The sequence below is a fragment of the Notamacropus eugenii genome, chromosome 1 (assembly GCF_028372415.1).
Source record: "Notamacropus eugenii isolate mMacEug1 chromosome 1, mMacEug1.pri_v2, whole genome shotgun sequence".
In the NCBI taxonomy this organism is placed as follows: Eukaryota; Metazoa; Chordata; class Mammalia; order Diprotodontia; family Macropodidae; genus Notamacropus; species Notamacropus eugenii.
The window spans coordinates 332,732,685-332,748,716 of NC_092872.1; the positions used below are offsets into that span (position 1 = coordinate 332,732,685).

The 16,032-nt window shown below is 37.6% G+C and overlaps 1 pseudogene; it reads left to right on the forward strand.

Moving 5' to 3' along the window:
* The first annotated feature begins 5,896 nt into the window (after positions 1–5,896).
* Positions 5,897–15,686, forward strand: LOC140517483 (transcription factor E2F6 pseudogene; annotated as a pseudogene).
* Positions 15,687–16,032: the final 346 nt, after the last annotated feature.

Below are 16,032 nucleotides of genomic sequence, written 5' to 3' on the forward strand. Positions count from 1 at the left end.
TAATATTATATAACAATTAAATTATATTATATAATAATATGTAATAATAATAATATAATATATAAATTTCTCGTAATAGAAAGAAGAAATGGAAGAGAAAAAGGAATACACTGTGGAAGAAAGGGAGAAGGAATCAGTAGAAGATACTACCTCACATAATCAAGAAGACAATACACAAATATGAAGAAAATGGTGAGAGGAACATATGCATTTCTACTCAAGCAAGACTGCAAAATGGCACAGTGGATAGAATACTGGGCCTGGAGTCAGGAAGACCTAAGTTCAGATCTGGCCTCAGACACTTATTAGCCATGTGACCCTGGGCAAATCAAACTTTGACTCGGTTTCCTCAACTGTAAAATGGGGATATAATAATAACACCTACTTCATAAGGTTGTCATGGGTAGTAAATGAAACAATATTTGTAATGCTTGGCTAACATTTAAATAAATGTAATGTTTAACTCAATGTCTGGCACATATGCGGTGCTATTTAATGCTTAATCCTTTTCAATGTTGTATTTTTCTTTGGGACTTACTTTTATGGTAGAATTCTTTTTGTTCGTTTATTCTTCTAGTCTACTTCCTGACTTCTGACTTTCTGTTTGGGCTGGGCTCTGTAGACTTCTAGAGGGAATGCCTAGGCTGATTCTTTCACTGTTTTCTTGGAATATTTTGAGTGTTGTGTTATTCCAAGATCCCAGAGACAACTTAGCCTGGGAACCTGCAAACTTTCAGTGCTTACAAAGTGATCTGATCCAGGGCAAAGTGTGATTGCTATCCACCCTGGTCTGAGCTTTGCAAGTTTCTGACTGAGGTTTTGGGTCTGAACAACAAGCCTATGAGCTTACCCTGTTTGGAGTTTCAGTAGACTAACGTTAGATTCAGCCACATTCAGCCAGCTACAATGTTCATAGTGACAGAAATATAGACTTTCCTTTGGTTATTTCTCTCGAGGCTTCAGACTGGACTAGAAGCTGAAATTGAGACCTCACTACTCCTGGGGTCAGAGCCACACCAGATAGCCTCTCTGTCAGTCTCCTTATGCTGAACTGACCTGGAAAAATAACTCACCATAATGATTTTTTTTAATTTTCCAATCAGGATTTGGAGGAATTTGTGGGGTTTAGGGGAGGCAAACTTACTGTACTTTTTAAAAAATAATTATAATTGATAAATTCTGTTTATTATATCATCATATATCCCTCTCCTTTTTTTTCCTTAAGAGTCCTCCCTTCATTAGCAAGGGGGCAGAGCCAAGATGGCAGAGTAGAAAGACACACATACGCTAGCTCCAAACCCACAGCCTATAAAATATCTGTAAAAAAGAACTTCCAACAAATTTTGGAGCAGCAGAAGCCACAGAACAATGGAGCGGAAGAGATTTCTGTTCCAGAGAGCCCTGAAAACCTCTCGCAAAAGGTCCGTAGAGCCCGGGACCTGGAACCGAGCCCAGCCCTGCCTTGGCCACAGGGTACCGAGAGGAGTGGATCCGAGCTGGCTTCAGGGGCGGAATCTCCAGAGGCCATGCGGGCCCCTCCACCCACAGGCCCCAAAGGTTGATGAGAGGGTCTTCTTGGCTTGGTGAGAGGGGAGTGAGGTGCCCCCGTAACTCAGGCCCCCTCACGAGGCAGCAGCTGAGGCAGGAGCAGACAGGGGCTCCCCAAGCAGGCAGGAGTCATATGCATTGTTGAAGGTTTCTGCATAAACCCCCTGAGGGAACTGACCCTGAGAGGCTGCCCTGCCCCTACCTGAGCACCTGAACTTAATCTCACGCTGAATAGCAGCCCCGCCCCTGCCAAAAGCCCTGAGGCTGGGAAGCAGCATTTGAATCTCAGACCCTAAGCACTGGCTCAGAGGATCTGGAGGCAAAGTGGGTGTGAAGAGAATACTCAGAAGTCAAGTCACTGGCTGGGAAAATGCCCAGAAAAGGGAAAAAAATAAGACTATAGAAGGTTACTTTCTTGGTGAATAGGTATTTCCTCCCTTCCTTTCTGATGAGGAAGAACAATGCTTACCATCAGGGAAAGACACAGAAGTCAAGGCTTCTGTATCCCAGCCCACCCAATGGGCTCAGGCCATGGAAGAGCTCAAAAAGGATTTTGAAAATCAAGTTAGAGAGGTGGAGGAAAAACTGAGAATAGAAATGAGAGAGATGCAAGTAAACCATGAAAAGCAGGTCAACACCCTGCTAAAGGAGACCCAAAAAAATGCTGAAGAAAATAACACCTTGAAAAATAGGCTAACTCAACTGGCAAAAGAGGTTCAAAAAGCCAATGAGGAGAAGAATGCTTTCAAAAGCAGAATTAGCCAAACGGAAAAGGAGGTTCAAAAGCTCACTGAAGAAAATAGTTCTTTCAAAATTAGAATGGAACAGATGGAGGCCAATGACTTTATGAGAAACCAAGAAATCACAAAACAAAACCAAAAGAATGAAAAAATGGAAGATCATGTGAAATATCTCATTGGAAAAACAACTGATCTGGAAAATAGATCCAGGAGAGACAATTTAAAAATTATGGGCCTACCTGAAAGCCATGATCAAAAAAAGAGCCTAGACATCATCTTTCATGAAATTGTCAAGGAAAACTGCCCTGAGATTTTAGAACCAGAGGGCAAAATAAGTATTCAAGGAATCCACAGAACACCACCTGAAAGAGATCCAAAAAGAGAAACTCCTAGGAACATTGTGGCCAAATTCCAGAGTTCCCAGGTCAAGGAGAAAATATTGCAAGCAGCTAGAAAGAAAAAATTCAAGTATTGTGGAAATACAATCAGGATAACACAAGATCTAGCAGGTTCTACATTAAGGGATCAAAGGGCATGGAATAGGATATTCCAGAAGTCAAAGGAACTAGGACCAAAACCAAGAATTACCTACCCAGCAAAACTGAGTATAATACTTCAGGGGAAAAATTGGTCTTTCAATGAAGTAGAGGATTTTCAAGTATTCTTGATGAAAAGACCAGAGCTGAAAAGAAAATTTGACTTTCAAACACAAGAATGAAGAGAAGCATGAAAAGGTAAACAGCAAAGAGAAGTCACAAGGGACTTACTAAAGTTGAACTGTTTACATTCCTACATGGAAAGACAATATCTGTAACTCTTGAAACTTTTCAGTATCTGGGTACTGGGTGGGATTACACACACACACACACACACACACACATAGAGACAGAGTGTACAGAGTGAATTGAAGAGGATGGGATCATATCTTAAAAAAATGAAATCAAGCAGTGAGAGAGAAATATATTGGGAGGAGAAAAGGAGAAATGGAATGGGGCAAATTATCTCTCATAAAAGAGGCAAGCAAAAGACTTTTTAGTGGAGGGAAAAAGAGGGGAGGTGAGAGAAAAACATGAAGTTTACTCTCATCACATTCCACTAAAGGAAGGAATAAAATGCACTCTCATTGGGGAGGAGGGAGCAATTTGAGGTCAACAGTCATGGGGAGGGACAGGATCAAAAGAGAGAATAGAAGTAATGGGGGACAGGATAGGATGGAGGGAAATATAGTTAGTCTTATACAATATGACTATTATGGAAGTCATTTGCAAAACTACACAGATATGGCCTATATTGAATTGCTTGCCTTCCAAAGGGAAGGGGTGGAGAGGGAGGGATGAAGAGAAGTTGGAACTCAAAGTTTTAGGAACAACTGTTGAGTACTGTTCTTGCTACTAGGAAACAAGAAATACAGGTAAAGGGGTATAGAAAGTTATTTGGCCCTACAGGACAAGAGAAGATGGAGACAAGGGCAGAGAGAGATGATAGAAGAGAGGGCAGATTGGTGATAGGGGCAATTAGAATGCTCGGTGTTTTGGGGTGGGGGGAGGTGAGAGGGGACAAAAGGGGAGAAAATTTGGAACCCAAAATTTTGTGAAAATGAATGTTAAAAGTTAAATAAGAAATAAATAAATAAAAAGAAAAGAAAAAAGAAAGAAAAAAATTTTATTAGCAAAATAAATAAAACTAAAATATAACACTTAAAAAAAAAAGAGTCCTCCCTTATGACAAATAACAAGTTTTGGGGGGATCTTTTAGAGAGAGGGGAAGAAAATAAGCATACCTGATTGCTACAGTGAGAAAGTCCCCAAAAATGTGCAATGTATAACACTTCCCACCTCCACCAAGAGGTAGATTGGGAGTGCTTTCTCATACTTTTCACTCAAATTTTGTTACATTTACTTTTAATTGTTGAGGGCTTGGACGGAGTGCTGTTAGCAAGTTCAGGATAGACCTTCGAGGAAATTGTTCTTTGAGACTGTGCTCATCCAGAATGGCTCTCCCAGCCCCCTACCACCCCCCACCCAGGTTGCTGTCTCCATGAGATAAACAAGAGAACTGCAGAATATAAGGGATGTGGAAAATAGAAGCCCTTTAGGTTAACATTCTTTAAGACAGTAAGACTGGCCAAATTACTAGGACGGGAAACAAGTAGATTGTCACGTAGATTGGCAGTTTCTGTCTTTAAATACCCTGACCCTCGGATCAATAAATGGAGTTACCCTATCTTCTTCCACCTGCCTGTGTGTCTTTCTTCTTCACCGCTGTCACCAAGCCATGTGGGGACGCAGGCTGTCTGCCACAAACTTCTTCCTATTTACATCCCTTCTTGTTGCTTCTCCTTTGTCTTTTTTTCTATCTAACAATAATAATAATTGGCATTTATGGAACACTTTAAGGTTTGCAAAGTGCTTCATATATATAATTATATTTGAGCCTCAGGACAACCTTGTATATAATCAAAAGTGTCAAATTTTGTCAGGCACTGCGCTAGGTTACAAATACAATTAATTGCAGCAAGATAGTGTTATAGGTAGAATTATTCTAGTTTTATAGTTGCAGAAACTAAAGCTCAGAGAGGTTGTAGCATGACCATGGTAAAAACAACTGGTGAATATTGGTGGTGGTGTTTAAGCCCAAGTCTTCCTAACTCCAAATCCATTACTATATTCACTAAACCATGCTGCTTTAGAATCACAATTTTTTTTAGATGAAAAGATCTCAGCAATCATCAGGATTAAGCAATACCCGATAAAGAATCCCCACTCCAGTATATGTAACTGATGAACTTTTCCTCAAGGAAGAACCAAGTACTGCCTGAAGCAGTCCATTCCACTTACAGATAACTCTTACTTTTGTTAACTTTTCCCTAACATCAGGCATAAATTTGTCTCTTTGCTGCTTCCATTTATGGTTCCTGATCTTGTCCTAGGGGATGGAATAGAGTAAATTTAATCTCCTTTTCACATGACTTGAAAGAAACTATCACATCTCTCTAAATCTTATTTTCTCCAGCCTAAACATCCCCACCTTCTACAACTGATTCTTATATGATGAGGACTTTTCACAATGCATCCTGGTCCTACATCCAAGCCCAGATGTTGGACTTGGTTCCATCTTGAGGCATCCACCTCTAGTGAAATGGTCTCTCTTTCATCACATTCATTGGCTGATTAAATTACTCACTAAAATTATGATTTTAATAGTAGTAGTAAATTAGATTGTGATTCAAGTCTAAGTGTTCCCTAAAAGGAAGTATAAAATGTACTCCATGTGCAGTATGAATCAGGTATGAAAAAGAGAATTTGCTCCTAGAAACAAAAAGAATGCTAAAGTCTGAATACTCACAAATACAAATGATCAGAATGAATTAAACAGGATTCAGTAACTTAACTTTCAACTAGTTACAATCTGTTGGGAGGCTAATATTTAATCCTATCAGTATACAAAGCAGATTTGTAAGACTGATAATCAGGCATTTTACATTTCACTTTGGCACTAAGTAAGTCATCACTCCATTCCAAATCCAGACCCCTTCTGAACTTTTCTCTCAACTGCTTCTAGTCAACCATTCCTGAATTTGCTTCAACCAACCATTCCAACAGACACGGATGCCACCATTCCCTGTGGACACTGCTGCTACCACACTTGTAGCCCTCTGTGAACTTCTGAACACACAGTGTTCTGGAGACATTCATCCGGACATTGTTGTTTGGTCATTTGCCCAGGAAACAAAACACAAAAGAGGCAGCCTAAGTCCAGGTTTACCTGGTCAATACATATGCACAAAGCTGCATGGAATTCAGGTGGAATATAAAGGCAATCACAACTTCCCCTAGGAAACAGCTTGAAACAGTCCACACACATCGTAGTCAGAATGAGAGACAGAGGGACCCTCTTGAGCAATCAGAGCATCTGTATCTCTGTCTCAGTAACCCATTTTGGGACTCTTTGACATCTCAAAGCATTTTTCCTTTAGCTCTGAGCCACACATGACCAGAATCCAGTCCCAAAACTCTGTCATGGTCATCCAGAAGTGGGCCAGGAATATATGTACATATTTCTGTACAATCCACATTACATGAGGAAATACAGAGTCTTAGGTCTGGGTCATGGTGAAGGATTTGGGGATGGAGTGGCTTAAAGTAGATCCCTAGATGTTGATGATTCACATTCATGATTCATGTAATGATTATATTTTGTATCTCATTTTTTAAAATATCAGATTGTTAGCTCTATGGTTAGTTTATGATCACTGTCAAAAACTGAAGAAAACTTCAGAAATTTAGTTTGCTGATGTAAAAATCATTACTGGTTTTGTGTTCCATTGATTAATTTTTAAGTCATGGGCATATATAAAACTTAGTTGAAAATTTTAGAAATAACTAAAATATTTAATATCAATATACACATCACAGGCATTTTATCCAGCCTGCATGACTCTTCTCAGACTGGGCAGAACCCCCCTCATCTGCAGGCACACCCACAACTGGAAACTTAATTTTACTGACTACTCCCAAAGGGAGCTTTTCTGTTTGCAGGCAAAATCTTCTAATGGATCAGTGTCCAATGTGTGGGTATGACACAGGAACATGGAGTTCTTCTCACAAAGTCTCTCCAAAGCAGTGTGGGCTGAGTAGCATTCAGTTTCATCATCCAACAACCACTGTCCCTGCTCATTCTAGCAGCCTCCATCCAGGATCCTCAATTCCCAGCATTTTCATGTGTATTCCTATAGTTTGTTCCCCTACCAGGTCTTTTTGCCCTACACAAAAAGCCTGCAGGAAAGGAAGAAAGTATAGGCACTATTCTTCCAATATCCTCTTTTGTGCTTGGCTTAGTCACAGTTTAAAAATCACTCATTCCTTTAGGGTTGTGTGTGTGTGTTTTTTAAAATCCTTTCCCAACTCAAAGTTTTCTGGAATAGGCCCATATTCCTAGCCCAACATTCATCTACTATTACATTCTCTGACCAGTGAATCATGTGCCATTCCTGTAAAGCACCTAAGGGAACATGACTATCTATGAATATATATATATCACTAACATAAATTAGCATCTAACATACCCAAAAGAGAGTTATCCCAACTACACAATACAATGTACATTCAGGTACTTAATACACAGAATTCATACTAGTGCATACAAACGTAACATACAGCACATATAGTACTATGTTAGACTATAATACATAGCATATATATGTAATATATATGACGGGCATAAGCTTAATGAAATTCATAATTCATAGCATCACATAGGATGCCCCCAGGGAGTGAGGCATTGTATATAGTGACCAAATGCAGAAACATAATACCTGCACAACATTGCATACTAACATATATAGGAAAGAAACAACAGCAAGAAAAAGATTTACATGTTCTTCCATATACAACAAAGAATGTTGTATATGACAGGTCATACACAACACATAACATGTTGCAGTTACATACAAAGCATTATCACATGTACTTCAAAAATGAACATCTTTTGACTATGTGGGTAACTTCTTCTGTTTCTCCTAAAGCATCATTAGTTTGAGCAATGAACTAATAAAGCCTGAAACTTCTATGATACCTTCCTGAATTTGTGGGTAGCCCAGGTAGACTAACATTCTCTAAGATCTAGGTTTGCCCTGTGTTACCTAAAGGTATACTGGAAAATGTTTCATAACCAGCTTGGGATAGGGGTGGAGATGTATCTAGGATATACTTTTAAGTTTAATCTACATTATTAAAATTATCTTCATCACTTTCTTAAGTCTAGACCAGGGGTCTAGGATTAAAAAGATTTGTTTGTAAAACTTGGATTCAATCAAAAGGCCACCCTTGAGGACCTAGAAAGTCACATATGACTTTGAGGCCACAGGTTCCCCACAGCTGGTCTAGACAATAAAATAATAAATCAAGACCTGATCTGTAGCATTCACTGATTTCTGAGGTATAAATATTCAAAATGAAAATTTAACAATTGGTTCTCCCTACAAGCCGGGTCCAGCACACCCCTACCTAGGGAGCTCCACAGATGGAATATTAGACAGGGAAAAAAATGGTCTCTCATCCATATTGGTCTGAATAGAGGTTTCCTGGGGCTAAGTATAGGTTTGGTTTGCTTCCCAGAGGATACCAGCACTCAGTTTCTTCATCATCTGAATCATTGTCTTCCAATTTATTATCTATCCCTGACAGTCTCTCTGCAACTAGTGAGCAGGCTTTCTTTAGAGTCCTACTGTCTGATTCTCCATCTGCTTTCCTTATGCTTGCCAAGAAGTCCTATGAACCCATGCAGAGGCAAGAAACGGATGTAATGTACTCTGGATAAGGTCCTAATCTCTCTCCCTGGAGCTATTTGGTAGCCTGTTAAGTTGCTCAATCTTTCTCTTGCTTAGTACCTCAACATTTCTCTATTATTGTGCTGAAAATCTATACAATGAACTTAATTATTACTATCATCACATGTTTCTGTCAGGGCTGATTTTCTGAACTGAGGGCAGCTAAGTAGTAAATTTCCTTCAGCCCATCTTTCATCTGAGAAACATATTTGTTTTGAGTCTCCATATCATTATCTGTCTTTGGAACTTCCAACGCATAAGTCAAGAGGCAAACAAGGTTCTAACTTAAACATCAAAGGATATAAGGTAAAGCTTTCTTCATAGTTCTCAGTAGCACTATATGCATGCACTGGAAACGACTCGTGTTGATTCCTCTGGGACTTCATTTCAGTGTTGGATCCTGAAAGTGTTCATCAAAGTGTAATTAAAATGCTCAGGTTGTAGATTTCTTTGGGAGCAGTAAGATATAGTCAAGACGTCTTGATTCTGGAAAAACGAACATTTCTTTTTTTTTCTGATTTAATATATTATTTTTTCCCAATTACATGTAAAAACAATTTTAACATCCTTTTTTCCCTTAAATTTAGAGTTCCAAATTCTCTCCCTTCCTCCCTTTCTGCCCATCCCCCATTGAGAAGGCAAGCAATTTGACACAGGTTATACATGTGTAGTCATGAAAAACACATTTCCATGTAAATCATTCTGTGAAAGAAAACACAGTTAAAAATAAAAAGAAAAATAAAGAAAATAAAGAAAAAGTATCTTTCATCCCCATTCAGGCTCTCCCAGTTCTTTCTCTAGAGAGGGACAACCCCTTTCATCATAAATTCTACAGAATTGTCTTGGATCATTGTATTGCTGAGAACAGATAAGTCATTCATAGCAGATCATCATACAATATTGCTATTACTATACACAATGTTCTCCTGGTTCTGCTCATTTCACTTTGCATCAGTTCATGCAAGTCTTTCCAGGTTTTTCTGAGAGCATCTTGCCCATCATTTCTTAAAGCACAATAGTATTCCATCCCAATCACGTACAACAACTTGTTCAGCTATTCCCCAATTGATGGACATCCCCTCAATTTCCAATTCTTTGCTACCACTTAAAGAGCAGCTATAAATATTTCTGTACACATAGGTCCTTTTCCTTTTTGCTTTTTTATCTCTTTGGGATATAGACCTAGTAGTGGTATTGCTTAGTCAAAGGGTTTTTATAGCCCTTTGGGCATAGTTCCAAACTGCTCTACAGAATGGGTGAACTTCACCTATAGTATATTGGCATTTTAATTTTTCTACATCCCCTCCAACATTTGTCATTTTCCTTTTCTGTCATATTAGCCAGTCTGACAGGTGTGAACTAGTAGCTCAGAATTATTTTAATTTGTATCTCTCATTAATAGAGCACTTTTATATGATTATAGTTTTGATTACTTTGTCTGAAAACTGCCCCTTCATATCCTTTGATCATTTATCAATTGAGGACTGACTTATTTCTATAAATTTGACTCTGTTTTCCGTATACTTGAGAAATAGTGTTTATCAGAGAAACTCACTGTAAAACATTTTTTCACAGTAATGATTACCAATGATGTATTTCCCTCCGTTCTCTCTTTCCCCTGTTTATACTACACTCTCTCTCCTTTTACCCTGTTCATTCTCAAAAGTGTTTTGTTTCTGACTTTTACCTCCCACAAACTGCCCTCCCTTCTGTCAGCTCCCCCTGCCACCTGCCCCTGCCTTCTTGTATCCCCCTTCCTTCCTACTTTCCTGTATGGTAAGATAGATTTCCATACCCAACCAAATGTCTATATTATTCCCTCTTTGAGACAATTCTGATAAAAGTAGAATTCATGTGCTCCCCTTCACACTTCCTCATTTTCCCCTCCACTGTAAAATTTCTTTTAGGCCTCTTCTGTGTCAGATCATTTATCCCATTCTATCTCTCCCTTTCCCCTTCTCCCAGTGCATTTTTCTTTCTCAGCCCTTAATTTTATTTTTTTAGATAATCACACAATCACATTCAACTCACACTTCTGTTTTCTGTCTGTGTTTACTCCTTTTAACGGCTTCAACAATGAGAAAGTTTTTAGGAGTTATAAATATAACTTTCCCATGTAGGAATATAAACAGTTTTAACCTTATTGAATCCCTTTTGATTTTTCTTCCTGCTACCTTTTTGTGCTTCTTTTGCATTTTGTATCTGAAAGTCAGATTTTCTGTTGGGCTCTGGTCTTTTCACTAGGAATGCTTGAAATTGAATGTATATTTCATTGAATGTCCTTTTTTTCCCCCTGAAGAATTATACTCAGCTTTGCTGGGTAGGTAATTCTTGGTTGTAATCCTAGTTCTTTTGTCCTCTGGAATATCATATTCCAAGCCCACTGATTCTTTAATGTAGAAACTGCTAAATCTTGTGTTATCCTCACCATGGCTCCATGATATTTGAATTGCTTCTTTTTGGCTGCTTGCAGTATATTTTTTCCTTGATCTGGGAGGTCTGGAATTTGGCCATACTGTTCCTGGGAGTTTTCATTTTGGGATCTCTCTCAGGGGATGATTGGTGGATTCTTTCCATTTCTATTTTACCATCTGGTTCTAGAATATTAGGGGAGCTTTCCTTGATCAGTTTTTGAAAGATGATGTCTAGGTTCTTTTTTTATCATGACTTTGAGGTAGTCCAATAATTCTTAAATTATTTCTCCTGGATCTATTTTCCATGTTAGTTTTTTTTCCAATGAGATTTTTTTACACTTAATAGTATTTTATTTTTTCCAATTACATGTAAAGATAGTTTTCAACATTGATTTTTGTAAGATTTTGAGCTCCAGATTTTTCTCCCTCCCCCTTGTGTTCTTCCTCCCCTAGACAGTAAGCAATCTGACATAGGTTATACATGTTCAGTCATGTTAAACTAATGTGGAAATATATTCAACATGATTGTACATGTATGACCAATGAGATATTTCACATTTTCTTCTATTTTTCATTCTTTTGATTTTGTTTGTTTCTTGATGTCTTATAAAGTTATTAGCTTCCACTTGCCCAATTCTAACTTTTAGGGAATTATTTTCTTCAGTGAACTTTTGTACCTTCTTTTCCACTTGGTCAATTCTACTTTTTAAGGAGTTCTCCTCAGTGAATTTTTGTATTTCTGTATCAGTAACCCCAACATACATAGGGGGGCCTATGATCACAGGTTCTTAAATCTGCATTTATAAAAGGAAAGGCAACTTTTGAAGGGTCAATTATCACTTCATCAGTTAAAACAAATGCTTCCAAACACATCTTTTTTATCTTTTACATTTCCAAAGTTACCAAGCCTTCTTCCATCTATTCAACCAACAACCTTTTTATCTCTCTCAAAACCAACAGACAGGGCTTTACTGCCTGAATCAGAGCAAAACTGCCATATAATTTACATACATCCCTGGATCAAAAGAGTCTTTACATCTGAGCAGTTGGGAGGTCTGAACATATGGCTACAAGATCCTTCTCATAAGCAAACCCCCAAAGTAAAATACTAACCTCCCAGACTTGGCTCCTGATTGGCTCAGAGTCAGCAGGCATGAAACCCACATGACCCAGCACAGCTGTGAACCATCAAGACTCAAAGGAGACTGAACCCTCAGGTGCTCACAATCTAGCCTGAGTCTGGAAAACAATTCCAAACAAACAAATCCCACCCCACTTGCTGCCACAATTTCTTTTTCCATTTGGCCAATTCTGCTTTTCAAAGCATTTCATCTCTTCACTGGATTTTTGTGCCTCTTTTACCACTTGGCCTATTCTATTTTTTAAGTTGTTATTTTCTTTAGTGTTTTTTGTGCCTCCTCTACCATGCTGTTGGCTTTTTTCATGATTTTCTTGCATCACCCTCATTTCTCTTCCCAATTTTTCTTCTACCCTTCTTACTTGATTTTTAAAATCCTTTTTGAGCTCTTTTATGGTCTAAGACCAATTCATACTTTTCTTTGAGGTTTTGGCTGCATGAATTTTGCTTTTGTTGGCTTCTGAGTGTGTTTTGATCTTCTTTGTCATCATAATAACTTTCTATAGTCAGAATTTTTTTATGTTATTTGATCATTTTCCAGCCTATTTCTTGACTTTAAACTATATGCTAAAGTGGTGTTCTGCTTCCCAAGTGGAGGGGGGCATTGTCCCAAGCTTCGGGTTTTTTGCTTAGCTGCTTACAGAGGTAATTCTTGGGACCTGTAAGTTTTTGACTATTTCAAGATGATATAATCTAGGGAAAGATGTGTTTACTACTCTCCTGTATTCTTTTCTGTCCTGGAACTGTGATGAGGGTCCCTGCTCCTTGGCAGTCACAAGTGTTGCTATGCTAGTGCTTCTCTTTGCACTGGTACTGTGACTCAGATCCAAGTGTAACAGAATCCTACCCCTGGTGCCAGCAAAGGAAACCCTATAAATTTCCTTCTGACCCCTTGACAGATCCCCTTGCCATCTGTGGGCTGAGAGGTCTGGAAACCACCACTACTGCCACTAATTGAGTCACCCCAAAGCCTGCTCCTGGTTTGCTAGGATCCAGTCTGCACTAGACTGTACTCCTCTCTCACCCTGGTGCAACAGACATTTCCAGCCAAACTTCTGAGTTGTCTTCCACTAGAAAATTTTTTCACTCTGTATTTTTGTGGGTTCTACCACTCTAGAATTTGTTTAGAGTCATTATTTAAAGGTATTTGGAGGGGTTTGGAGGAGAGCTCAGGTGAATCCCTGCCTTTACTTGACTCCACCCAGCCAGGGAAGGTCAAAACCAACATTCCTCTAAGCAGTGTGATCTCAGAGGCTCTACCTTGAGCTGAGTGGATCCTGTTAAGGATGCCATATATGTAGAAATACTTGTTCTACAACACCTTAACAACTGTAGATATTTTCTGGTTCTTGTGTGTAGGAACATGGTGAAATATTTTCGTTGTCTAAAATATATTACAGAAATTATTGGATTTTGCCATTGTTTCAAAACCAGTTTGTTATACTTGCCAAAATAAATGACAATGAAAAAATATGACATTTTTTATTTAAAAAATAATTTTATATCACTAGAATTATTCCCAGTGTCCCACCCCTTTATCCCTCCCAGACAGTCATTTCATGTAGCAAATACTTTTTAAAAGAAAAGGAAGTTTAAAAATCAGCACAACTCATTAATACATCAAAAAATTCTGAAAATATATACAGCATTCCACACTTGTGGACAGTTCAGTTCTACAAAGATGTGGGGTAAGGATGCCTTCTCATATTTCTTTTTTGGAACATTGCTTGTTCTTTGTAATTTCATAACATTCACTTTTGATTATTTTATGGTTCTTTCCATATATATTACATATATAGTTTTCTTGGCTCTGCTTACTTCAATTTGTATTAGATTATATAAATTTTTCCTTGCTTCTCTTGTTAACCATACTCATCATTTGTATAGGCCAGTTACTATCTTCAGTTACTTTTTCTGCCTAATTCTAAATTGCTTTCCAAAATGGTTACACTAATTCACAGCTCCACCATCAATGCATTTGTGTACTTTTCTTCACATAACTCATTCAATATTAACTATTCTCACCTTAAACAACTTGGACAATTTGCTGCACACAAGATGGAACTTCATGGTTGCTTTGATTTGAATTTCTATTATTATCATTAGTTATTTTAGAGCATTCTTTCTTGTGGTTCTTAATAGTTTACAATTCTTTTGGGAACTTTTTGCTGCTTCCATTTGATCATTGCTCTAGGAACTTTCTGGTCTTACATAAATATAAGTATGCCTGTTTAACTTGAATATCAAATTCTTATTTGAGAAATTTGTATCAAAGATGTTTTCCCACTCAGCTGCTTTCATTCTCATCTTAGATGCATTAATGTTATTTGTGCAGAAGCTTTTCAGTTTCTTATAACCAAAATATCTATTGTATCTTTTGCAAACATCTCTATCCCTTGTTTAGTTATGAATATATCTCTTACTCATAGCTATGAAAAGTATGATCTGCTTCTTTTCTAATTTTTTCACTGTATAATGGTTAATAGTAAGATCATATATCCATTTTGAATTTATTAAGGAATATAAGATAAAGATGGAGAATTGAGTGACCCCTGCTGAGATGGAACAGAGAGTGGCTCACAGAAAGCTGGGGATTCTGACCTGTGGATATCAAAGCTCTCTAGAGGTAGCTGAAGTCCATTAATCTCCCTCCTGCTGGTCCACATAAAGAGCTTGCTACCATCAAAAATAAGGATTCATTTAGAAGAGCATTACAGTATATGATCATAAGAAAAGCACTAAGCTGACTCATTATGATGCATATTTATTTGGTTTATTTAACTCACAAACTTATGTAGTTCATCAGTTACTCAACTTAAATGAGTTGCAACAATGTATCAAAATTTTATTAAGCACCTGCTATGTGCCAGGGAATGTGCTAAACACTGGGGATACAAAAAGAAGTAATAGTCCTTCCCCTCAAAACCCTCACAATCTACATTGGCAGTAGAGAAACAAAGAGAGCATGGCATCACTAATGTATTAAATGGAACTGTCTTCATTCAAAAAATATTCAAGAACCATATTAAGTAATAGCATCTGATCTTGGTTATATTGGAACAAAGTCAGCCCCTCCAAAGAAGATAAGGGATGAACTTACTGATTTAGTTGCAATGGAAAAGGCTTTGGAAGAGATAATTGAAGATTGTGTTCAGTAGCTGTTTGCACTAACAGATGACAAAGAAAATGAAAGATTAGCTTATGTGACCTATTGAGATATCCATAGAATTCAGGCTTTTCATGAATAGGTTGTTATTGCAATCAAGGCTCAAGAAGAAACCAAACTGGGAGTGCTAAGTCCTAAAAAGAGACTAAATAACAGCACAGAAAAAGAGCACAAAGGGACCTATTGATGTTTTTCTGTGTAAAGTGGAACAAGGTAACACAAGTACCAAAGCATTTGAAAACATGATGACTACTTTATCTGAAAGTAAGTCTATAGTTCATCCTTATCAAGAAAGAAGTATACAGCAGAGTGGATTAAGTGGAAAAACCACCTGGATTGTCTTGAATATTGAAACTCTGGAAAGATTTTTGGGTTTTTGTTAAGTTGGCTTAATTTCCACTGGTGTAAAACTCATTTTTCTAGCTCAAATAAAAAAAAAAATCAGCCATAAAGGATTTCTGTATCTAGGTTGACACCAACATTAAGTTTTAGTAAAACAACGAATGTTTTAGTAGTTCCCTTGTCTACTGTTTATAAATAATTATATTTATTTTATAGTTATAAATAATTTTTATGACAACAGTTATAAAACAGTTTATAAATAATTATGAAACTGTACTTTGGCATTTGTATATGTAAAACAAGAATTTTCCCTACTCAAAAAAATTTCATGAAAACATTTTATCTTTAAGACTACA